The following is a 12224-nucleotide window of genomic DNA, read 5'->3' on the forward strand; positions in this document are numbered from 1 at the left end:
GAGAGAGAGAGAGAGAGAGAGAGAGAGAGAGAGAGAGAGAGAGAGAGAGAGAGAGAGAGAGAGGGAGAGAGAGGGAGAGAGAAAGAAAGAGAGAGAGAGAAAGGGAGAGAGAGAGAGAGAGAGAGAGAGAGAGGGAGAGACAGAGAGACAGAGACAGAGAGAGAGGGGTGAGAGGGGGAGAGGGGGACAGGGCGGACACGTTGAGAGAGGGGGGAGAAGGAGGTGGGAGAGAGATAGAAATAGAAAGGAGGGGGGGGGGATGAAGGAGATAAAGAGAGACAGAGAGAGAGAGTAAGAAAGACAGAGGCAGAGACAGAGAGGGACAGAGATAGACAGAGAAGGACAGAAACATAACAGCGAGAGAGAGAGAAAAAAACCAGAAAGAGAAAGAGAGAGACACAGAAAACCTGTCGAGGAATCAATAAGCAATATTCTCTCAAACTCGGTGCATGCGGCAATGAATTCTTCATGGCGAGTTAGGACCAGGGTATCACGGATCCAACCTCCCATTTCCTGCCCCCAAATGAAGCCATCCCCGCCTCCCGCTCACACTCACACGCTGATTGATGAAAAATCGATCTTTGCTTACCTGAGTGCTTGCTCGCATGTTGGCTGGCTAGGGAATGCGCACCGCAAGAACCCTTATGCTGCTAATTTGCGAATGATGCTTTCATTTTCTTGTGGTTTGTAGAGAAATGGAAGAAGGAATACTGGAAGTGTCAAGATGAACGAACACTGAAGGTGAAGCAGTATCAACACACTCTTTTTATATTTAGTCAAGTTTTGACTAAATATTTTAACATCGAGGGGGAATCGAAACGAGGGTCGTGGTGTATGTGCGTGCGTGTGTGTGTGTGTGTGTGTGTGTGTGTGTAGAGCGATTCAGACTAAACTACTGGACCGATCTTTATGAAATTTGACATGAGAGTTCCTGGGTATGAAATCCCCGAACGTTTTTTTCATTTTTTTGATAAATGTCTTTGATGACGTCATATCCGGCTTTTCGTGAAAGTTGAGGCGGCACTGTCACGCCCTCATTTTTCAACCAAATTGGTTCAAATTTTGGTCAAGTAATCTTCGACAAAGCCCGGGGTTCGGTATTGCATTTCAGCTTGGTGGCTTAAAAATTAATTAATGACTTTGGTCATTAAAAATCTGAAAATTGTAAAAAAAAAATTAAAAATTATAAAACGATCCAAATTTACGTTTATCTTATTCTCCATCATTTGCTGATTCCAAAAACATATAAATATGTTATATTCGGATTAAAAACAAGCTCTGAAAATTAAATATATAAAAATTATTATCAAAATTTTTTTTTCGAAATCAATTTAAAAACACTTTCATCTTATTCCTTGTCGGTTCCTGATTCCAAAAATATATAGATATGATATGTTTGGATTAAAAACACGCTCAGAAAGTTAAAACGAAGAGAGGTACAGAAAAGCGTGCTATGCAGCATAGCGTAACCACTCTTCTTGTCAATTTCACTGCCTATGCCGTGAGCGGTGGACCACGAGTATACGGTCTTGCTGCGTTGCATTGCGTTCAGTTTCATTCTGTGAGTTCGACAGCTACTTGACTAAATATTGTATTTTCGCCTTACGCGACTTGTTATATTTAGTCAAGTTTTGACTAAATATTTTAACATCGAGGGGGAATCGAAACGAGGGTCGTGGTGTATGTGCGTGCGTGTGTGTGTGTGTGTGTGTGTGTGTGTGTAGAGCGATTCAGACTAAACTACTGGACCGATCTTTATGACATTTGACATGAGAGTTCCTGGGTATGAAATCCCCGAACGTTTTTTTCATTTTTTGGATAAATGTCTTTGATGACGTCATATCCGGCTTTTCGTGAAAGTTGAGGCGGCACTGTCACGCCCTCATTTTTCAACCAAATTGGTTCAAATTTTGGTCAAGTAATCTTCGACAAAGCCCGGGGTTCGGTATTGCATTTCAGCTTGGTGGCTTAAAAATTAATTAATGACTTTGGTCATTAAAAATCTGAAAATTGTAAAAAAAAATTAAAATTTATAAAACGATCCAAATTTACGTTTATCTTATTCTCCATCATTTGCTGATTCCAAAAACATATAAATATATTATATTCGGATTAAAAACAAGCTCTGAAAATTAAATATATAACAATTATTATCAAAATTAAATTGTCCAAATCAATTTAAAAACACTTTCATCTTATTCCTTGTCGGTTCCTGATTCCAAAAACATATAGATATGATATGTTTGAATTAAAAACACGCTCAGAAAGTTAAAACAAAGAGAGGTACAGAAAAGCGTGCTATCCTTCTTAGCGCAACTACTACCCCGCTCTTCTTGTCAATTTCACTGCCTTTGCCATGAGCGGTGGACTGACGATGCTACGAGTATACGGTCTTGCTGAAAAATGGCATTGCGTTCAGTTTCATTCTGTGAGTTCGACAGCTACTTGACTAAATATTGTATTTTCGCCTTACGCGACTTGTTTTTTTGTACGCTGCTAGGTACTTGAACGGACCCGTGGCTATACCGGTGACGCAAAGACGCCTGTGCAGCTCTTGCCAATGATGCTTTCGTTATTCCTGAACTTTTTTTTTTTTTAGAGAATTTGGAGAAGTCCTATGCTAAGTGTAGGAGGGGGGGGGGGGGTCTCATGTTGGTTGGTTTGGGTTGTTGTTGTTTCGTCCTATTTCTCTGCTTACTCCGTTTTCTTAATTATCACTTGACAATTATAGCACAGTCTCTGTTTGTTCACTGTCATTTGTTCAGGATATTTTGATTAAGTGTTTGCTTCATGTGTTTGGTTTTGTTCCCGTTAGATTGTTCCGTATAAAAGTAGTGTGTCCAGCCACATCAAATGTTTCAAATTAGAATATATATGTGTCTGCTCTCCTCCACATTCTGAATGAGAAAAACAAACATACCACCCTGAAGAAGACAGTGTGTCGCTGCCGAAACATTGATAAAGAAAGTACTAATCTGGTTACTGATGTGTCCTCATTTTGTTTAAATGAGAAAAACGAGTATGTCAACTTTCGATTTGTATTCGTTCCATGTTCCGAATCGTTGTTATCCTTGCATGTTAGCCGTTAGATGTGGTCCTCCCGGTAACTCGCAGACACTTATGTTGCTGTGGCCAAGGATGACTTCGTCTTGTAGATAATTCAGAGAAGGCCAATGCCAAGAACCAAGATGCATGCTCACTTCTAAACCTTATCACTGGGATAGTTATCGCTCAGTTTTGTTTGTTCACTGGCATTCACTGAGGATATTTTAGTCAAGACTTTGCTTGATGTGGTTTTCCCCCCTCCTACATGCGTTTCTTCCTGGCAAATTAGTTGCGTAAAAATCCAGACATGGCCTGACCAAACAGATCTGAGGACCAAAATGTGGGGAGCACTGGAGGACCTGGAAAGAACGTCCATGTTCATGGCATCCTCCAGATTCCGAGTCTGACACAACCGTCGTACGAAGAAGAAGAAGAAGTTGCGTAAAAGAAACGTTCCCGTCTGCATCAAATGTTTCAAATCAATATATAGGGGCTTATATATATATATATAAATGGGAACTTAGGTCTCCCGCTCCAAAAAGGGATTTTAAGGTTCCCAGTAAATATATTGGATATTTATCAATGAAATTGTAAGTAAATCACCACAAATACATACTTTCAAGGTTGATTATTTATTGACAGAAGACTTATTTACAAAAATAAAAAAACTGCAGATATATGATTTGTCATGGTGGCCCTAAGGTTTTTTGAACATATAAGGGGGTTTGGGGTGACCAACCTTAACCCAACCTTAAGTCACCCTTTTGAAAAGGGGGATTTAAGGTCACCAGATATATATAAAAAATGTGTCCAGGCTTAAAAAGAATGTTGTAGCTTTCTGTAGGGAGTTTGGTGGCTAAAATTAATTATCATTTATCATTAGTTAGAAAAGGGGGTTTTACAGAGAAAAACCTGCCTACAAGATTGAAAGTATGAGCAGCTAATAAACAACTTAGCAAACATTGCTCTAGAATGCCCCTTTAAAGGTACAGATCGGCCCACTTTGATCTAACAGAAAATATATCAAATAATTCATTTTCATTTTTTCATTTCATTTTCATTACTTTATTGGATATTTATCAATCAAATTGTAAGTAAATCACCACAAATACATACTTTTAAGGTTGATTATTTATTGACAGAAGACTTTTCATTTCATTTTCATTACTTTATTGGATATTTATCAATGAAATTGTAAGTAAATCACCACAAATACATACTTTCAAGGTTGATTATTTATTGACAGAAGACTTATTTACAAAAATAAAAAAACTGCAGATATATGATTTGTCATGGTGGCCCTAAGGTTTTTTGAACATATAAGGGGGTTTGGGGTGACCATTAAGGTTGGGTTAAGGTTGGTCACTGTCATTGTATGCCTGCATTATTAGTTGTCAGTAATTATTACATGTGCTGATTGTTCTCTTTGCCTGCGCGCGTATAGTATGTTGGTTATGTTTGGTCATAGTATGTTTGTTTATGTTTGGTCGTTATCTTGCCTGTGCGTGTATTGTATGTTTGGTCGATTTCTTTGCCTGTGCATGTATAGTTTGTTGGTTATGTTTGGTCGGTTTCTTTGCCTGTGCGTGTATAGTATGCTTGGTCGATGTATGTATTGTAAAGCGCTAAGAGTAGACATTTTTCTAGAATAGCGCTATAAAAGTTTGCATTATTATTATTATTATTATTATTATATGTTCAAAAAACCTTAGGGCCACCATGACAAATCATATATCTGCAGTTTTTTTATTTTTGTAAATAAGTCTTCTGTCAATAAATAATCAACCTTAAAAGTATGTATTTGTGGTGATTGCTGGGAAATTCGGGTCGTTTCCTCCCAGTGGAAAGCTAGCAGCAACGGAGTCGCGCTACCCAGGTGTCTGCGTGTTTAGGTGTATTCAGCCACCTGCACTTATGGCAGAATGATCAAGGTCTTTTACGTGCCATTGTGATGACACGGGGGTGGGACATGGCTTCCGTTTCTGGGTCTGCACATAAAGTTGACCCGTGTCCATCCCGGCCCGAATTCGAACCTGCGACCTTCCGATCACAAGTCCAGTGCTCTACGAACTGAGCTACCGGTAATTGTCCAGGTTTAAAATAATGTTAGCTTTCAGTGGTGAGCTTGGTGGCTAAAAATAATTATGTTTCACGGAAGGCAGTATCGTCCCTCCGTTGACATCAATCAACTGATGCAACATTTTGTCATATATCGTTTTGGCTAAATTAGGTGAGTCTGAATTTGTTGCATAAATGATTTTATGTGAACTTGCGAACATAAACCTACCTACAAGATTGAAAGTATGAACCGTTTAGATTTTTAAAACATACCAACAAGAGAGTTTACATTTGTTGTTCACTGCACCCAAAAGAACTTCCTCTATAATGTTTGTATTCTTATTCCTAACACTGCATATTTGTAACATAATTTATGAAATTTTCTTTAACTTTCAAATTGAAACCAATGAAATCTTAACAAGGCAAGTGAAGAAGGAAATCATTTGTTATAGGTGAAGAGATATATATGCAGTAATCTACGCCCTTTTAGACGGTCATCCATCCGCATCTTAGCCCCCTCGCTGCTTAACTTGGGTGTTATAACGGGAACAGATCCATGAGACCATCAATAGCCTGGTAATGCTGAAAAAAGTCTTTATTCCAGACAAGAAAAAAACCCGACTGGTATATGATTATGAAACGCATCATTGACAGAATTATGATTGAACTCAACAGTATGTGTTTTTGGACAACCTAATACAGAATAGCCAACTTGCACAATACCCCGCTTCAATAGCTCTCGAGTGTGAAAGAGAAGGAAAGTTCACTTCACTGCGGGCAAACGTTTTGCTCTCACAAGCACTGGTGTTTTCTGGCTTGTGTGAAATAAATGTTTAAAAAAAAAAACTCGATTGCCTTTTCTTTTTGCATGGGCTATGCTTGGGTGCTTTGAACGAACTTTCGAATTATTCTCGCGGCTATCATTGCTGCAGCACACTTTTCACATTGAAAATTCACAATTTTATGAAAATTATGAATTGTCAAGGCGAAGTGTCTGCAAACTCTCACTGAGCTATCCGGACATGCCCCCATTTTGCGGCAGATCTCGCAAGGCCATGAAAGTTATGGCAGATTTATCGCGCGATTTGGCGGTGCAGGCCGATAGTGCAAGTCGCCTATTGTCATAAAAGGGAAAAGGGGGCTTTAAAGCAACAATCGGATGACTTAGATACACGATAAAGTGCTGTTCACATGGAAGACTTGCAACCAACTTGTGACCAACTTTCAAGCGATTTTAGTCGGCGGCAAGTCAAATCAAAATCTCTGCCCATGTGAACAGCACAACCTCGCAAACTAGGGATGACTCGGTCCTGTCGGGATAATATTCAGTACGTTTAAACCCGACGGGATGAAACTTATCATGGATCACCTTTAGACACCCTATTACAATTTACATGTATTGAGAAAATATGGTAATTATTGTTGTTGTTTTATTTTTCTGTCATTTGTGTGGTAGCACTGTTAATGTCACTGGAATTTCAAATGCAAGCATTAATTGTTTGTTTGTTTGCTTCACGCCCAGCCGACCACGAAGGGCCATATCAGGGCGGTGCTGCTTTGACATATAACGTGCGCCACACACAAGACAGAAGTCGCAGCACAGGCTTCATGTCTCACCCAGTCACATTATTCTGACACCGGACCAACCAGTCCTAGCACTAACCCCATAATGCCAGACGCCAGGCGGAGCAGCCACTAGATTGCCAATTTTAAAGTCTTAGGTATGACCCGGCCGGGGTTTGAACCCACGACTTCCCGATCACGGGGCGGACGCCTTACCACTAGGCTAACCGTGCTGGTCAAGCATTAATAAATTTACAGTAACAAAACTAACATGCAACACAATCTATGTTCGCAGTCAGAAACATGCAACACAATCTATGTTCACAGTCAGAAACATGCAACACAATCTATGTTCACAGTCAGAAACATGCAACAAAGTTGTACAAATATTTATCATTTTATTGACACTCAAAGAAACTTTAGAATGTTCATTTAAAGAACTCAAACAATTGTAACTGTAGCTTAAAGAAATTAACAATAACTAAAAACACTAAATTGGAACTAAGGTAACATTACAATGTCCATCTAAAGAACTCACTTGTAACCTTTAAGGTAAACAGGAATAACATGGGATGTCCCGCTTGTCCTAACATGGGATGTACTGGTCGTCCTAATGTGGGATGTGTCGAACAACCTTATGTGGGATATCCCGGTTGTTTTAACGTGGGGTGTACCGGTCATCCTAATGTGGGATATCCCAGTTGTTTTAACGCGGGATGTACCAGTCATTAATGTGATAGATGTATTGGTCACCCTAACGTGGGACATGTACTGGTCAGCCTAACTTGGGGCATGTTGTCGCCATCCTAAAATGGGAGATGTACCAGTTGTCCTGATATGGGATGTACCGGTCATCCTATTTCATTTATACATTGCTTTAATTCCAGTCCATGGGTCTTCTCAGGACTAAGGACTGGGATTTTATCCTGTGACCTGCATCACAAGATTTTCGCAATCATAGTTGACGGAACTGTGCCACGCTCCTCTACTTTCTTTATTTGGTGTTTAACGTCGTTTTCAACCACGAAGGTTATATCGCAACGAGGGAAAGGGGGGAGATGGGATAGGGGAAAGGGGGGGGATGGGATAGAGCCACTTGTTAAGTGTTTCTTGTTCACAAAAGCACTAATCAAAAAATTGCTCCAGGGGCTTGCAACGTAGTACAATATATGACCTTACTGGGAGAATGCAAGTTTCCAGTACAAAGGACTAAACATTTCTTACATACTGCTTGACTAAAATCTTTACAAACATTGACTATATTCTATACAAGAACCACTTAACAAGGGTAATAAGTGAAGAATTTTATGGGTGAGAAAAGGAAAGTAAAAGGACTTTGGGGAGGCAGAAATAGAGAAGAAACAAGAAAAAGATCCTAATTAGGTTCACGGCATCGAGAGTGATGCGACCTTCTCTCAGAAATTAGTAGAGAAGGCTCCCCCATCCACCACCCGGGGGACGCGCCTCTACGCCAATTAGGGGGCGCCACGCTCCTCTACGAATGAGCTACATTCCGCCCAACCAACTGGACAAAACCCGTTGGATGGACCGAACCCGGGTCCACAACGGGAAACAAACACATCTGCAGCCCCAGACAATTTTAAGTGGGCAAAACCAGTTCACAACAGGAAACGAGCACATGTGCAGCCCCAGACAATACCCCAGAAATGCAATTGTAAGATTGTATGGAGAGTTTGAAGGGTGAAAAGAATAAAGGTGAAGAGAAATAGTAAAAGATAAGAGAAAGTGATGTTTTACTCGCGACTCTTACGACAAGCACAACACCCTAATGTGGTAAGATGTACCGGTCCTCCAAACGTGCGGAAATGTACCAGTCATCATTATTGCATTGCAGAGAAATGCAATTATTTTCAAAATGCTTCAAATTCAATACACAACAGCAATAAATGCATGAGTGTTCGCGGTAAGTAAGTGTGCCTATTCTTCAATAATTTCCGCATGCATTTCTTGTTTTGGAAATTAGTACCAAGGCAAAACATGAGCATCAAACGACATTCCAAATTTGAGCGATATTTTACCGAGGATGCATTGCGTACGTTGCTTTTCCAGTCATCTGTAAGCGTTTGTAATGCATCTTTGGTAAAATTTGGAATGTCATTTTATGCGCATGTTTTGCCTTGTCTGTTGTCACTAATTTCTAAAATAAAAAATGCATGCATAAAGAATAGGCACACTTACTAAGTTACTTACTCAAGTTACTGCGTACACTCATGCATACATTTATTTCAGTTATGTATTGAAGAATTTTGAAAATAATTACATTTCTTTGCAATGCAATAATTCTAAACCTGGATTTCCTTATGCTAATGCTTCATTGTAGTCAAGCGAAGTGTTTTCATGTGCTTACAAACAAGTTTAGACCACCAAGGGTAAACAGCCCTTTAATAATAATAATAATAATAATAATGATAATAATTCTTCTTCTGCGTTCATGGGCTGAAACTCCCACGTTTACTCGTGTTTTTTGCACGAGTGGATTTTTAAGTGTATGACCGTTTTTACCCTGCCATTCAGGCAGCCATACGCCGCTTTCGGAGGAAGCAGGCTGGGTATTTTTGTGTTTCTATAACCCACCGAACACTGACATGGATTACAGGATCTTTTCCGTGCGCACTTGGTCTTGTGCTTGCGTGAACACATGAAGGGGGATAAGACACTGGCAGGTCTGCACATAAGTTGACCTGGGAGATCGAAAAAATCTCCACCCTTAACCCACCAGGTGGCAGCGCCTGGGATTCAAACCCATGACCTCTCGCTTTGGAGGCCGGCGTCTTACCACTAGGCCATTGCACCCGTCAATAACAATAATAAAAATAATAATAATAAAGTACTTTCGGAAAGCCTCAAGCGTATTACATTAATTGGCATACACATTGTTGATACAGGTATTAAAAACATACAAATTAAGAAGTAAGTAAATGAATTGATAAACGAAGTGAGGAACAATAAGTTAATAACCCAAACGATTTTGCACAGAAATACATATATACACAAAAGCAAGCAATATTAAGACATACGGCGTATAAAAGACGACATATAAAATCAATACTGTGAGGAAATCTAAACAAGATACTAAATAGTAGTTTTTGACATTCATAAAAAAGCATGCTATTCATACCTGTCAAGTCCTACGCATTCTGCGTAATTCTTACGGTTTTTCGGTGTTTTTTGGGTCCTACGTCGTATACCTCAAACCATACGCATTTTCAGCATTTTTTTTTTATTGATTTTTTAAAAAAAAAATTTATTTATTTATTTTATTTTTTTTTTGCTGGCATGGACTGCCGTTCATTCATTTCTGAGGAGGAGCTTGCACCAGCAACACAACAGAAGTTCTGGCATGATGTGCGCCAGTTCTACGTGGCCTGTGTGAGGAAAATGTTGAATAAATTTCCATTTGGCAGTGAAACCCTGCAACACCATTAAGTGCTGGATCACAGTCTGGGAGCTGACACACTGACTGCCTTCTTGCAGGTCAAAATTAACTCTGATGCATGCTGCCATGATTTTAAGGTGACTGGCAGCATGATTGACAAAGCAAAGATTTGCACAGATTTCTTTCTTTCTTTGGTGTTTAACGTCGTTTTCAACCACGAAGGTTATATCGCGACGGGGAAAGGGGGGAGATGGGATAGAGCCACTTGTTAAGTGTTTCTTGTTCACAAAAGCACTAATCAAAAAATTGCTCCAGGGGCTTGCAACGTAGTACAATATATGACCTCACTGGGAGAATGCAAGTTTCCAGTACAAAGGACTAAACATTTCTTACATACTGCTTGACTAAAATCTTTACAAACATTGACTATATTCTATACAAGAACCACTTAAGGGTAAAAGGAGGAACAGAATCCGTTAGTCGCCTCTTACGACATGCGGGGTGCAGAGAAATAAGGATGTGGAAAAGAAGACTTTTGGTAAGTGAAATAAAGGTGATGGATCCAGTCAGGTAGAAATAAGACAACAAGAAAAGAATTGGAAAACTGCAGGGAATAGTAGGGAGAGTTTTCTTGGAAGGAAATATAGGTGAAAGGACTGGTAAGGCAGAAATAAGACAAAAGAAGAGAAGTAAAGGGGTGGGGTAGCTTGGTAAAAACACTCCCGCCGCGTGAAGGCGACCCCATGGGAGCATTTGCACAGATGAATACAACTAAGAACACAAGTGACAAGTGACAAGTGAGAAAAAAAATGAACGAACAAGAGTGCAGTGTAAATGTATTACATGTAGTGGTAAATAAAGAGCAGTTTGTGCAGAAAGAAATTTATGTGTTTTACTTTTAGTTTGCGAAAAACAATCTGATTGGTTTAGTGTGTATGCGTGAGAAGTTGAATTTGTGTGTTTAACCACATCCTGATCCACGCATTAACTATGGTTTTTGATCCCCAACTATGGTTTCTTATGCCATTTACTATGGTCAGAGGCCAAAAGTACTTGACAGGTATGTGCAATTGCAGAAAATATTCATAGAATTAAAAGGCATACAATCGCAAATGTTCTGTATCCTTGTTCGTGAATGTCTGCGAGCATGAGAACCGTCCGGTCCCTCGCTTTACTCTGTCCCCTTGACTAATTACTGTCTCACAGTCACAGTCCCTTTCTTTGACTTAGTCTCTCAACCTCTCTCTGATTTGATTCGTTGATATTTGATAACTTGATTTAACATAGAATGGCTCTGTGTGCGTAATTTTAACCATTACTTAAACCAATGTTCACTTTGAGTAGCTGAGACGTGAACTGCATATACCGTAAACAACACACACTAGGGCCGTAACCAGCCAGGAAAATTCAGTAGCAGTCAGACTGTTGTGCTTGCGACCAAAGCCTACGGACAACTGAATATCACACGCACTGAAAAATGTGATGTCTCCTTCACAGTCAACACACACACACATACCGTAAAATCCCTAGCATAGGCCCACCCCCCCTGTGCACAGATTTAGGGCAAAATTGGGGGGTGGGCGTTTGCTAGGGATAGACCCCTTTGCACAAAGTAAGTTTTGTGCTCAATCGTGTAATTGAGTGAATACAAACCCCGAAAGCATGTAAGTTAGGTCGTGTGAGTAGAAGTGAAGGAAAAAAGAAAGAAAAATGACTTTGAGGCAAAGAAGGCCAACCGAGAGAGAGAGAGAGAGAGAGAGAGAGAGAGAGAGAGAGAGAGAGAGAGAGAGAGAGAGAGAGAGAGAGAGAGAGAGAGAGAGAGAGAGAGAGAGAGAGAGAGAGAAAAGGACTGGCTCTTCTGAAAACAACCCAAGCATAGTCATTCATATAAATTTATAAAGTAAAAAGAAAATCACCAGACCTTTGCAAGGACAAACAATAACAACACAATTCCGGGAAAAAGAAACTTGATGAAATGTCGAAATGTCAACACCAATGAAGCCCTTTCTTTCTGTACAGGGAAGAAATTACACGATCGTCTTTGGAAATGAAACGTTAACTGAACTTGGATTTTGTCTTCAAAAGGCCCAATCTTTCTGAGAAAGAAAAACCCACAAACTTAGGGAAAAAAAGAGGAGAAACTCGAAAAAACATGAACGAT

The sequence above is a fragment of the Littorina saxatilis genome, linkage group LG14 (genome assembly GCF_037325665.1).
Source record: "Littorina saxatilis isolate snail1 linkage group LG14, US_GU_Lsax_2.0, whole genome shotgun sequence".
Lineage (NCBI taxonomy): Eukaryota > Metazoa > Mollusca > Gastropoda > Littorinimorpha > Littorinidae > Littorina > Littorina saxatilis.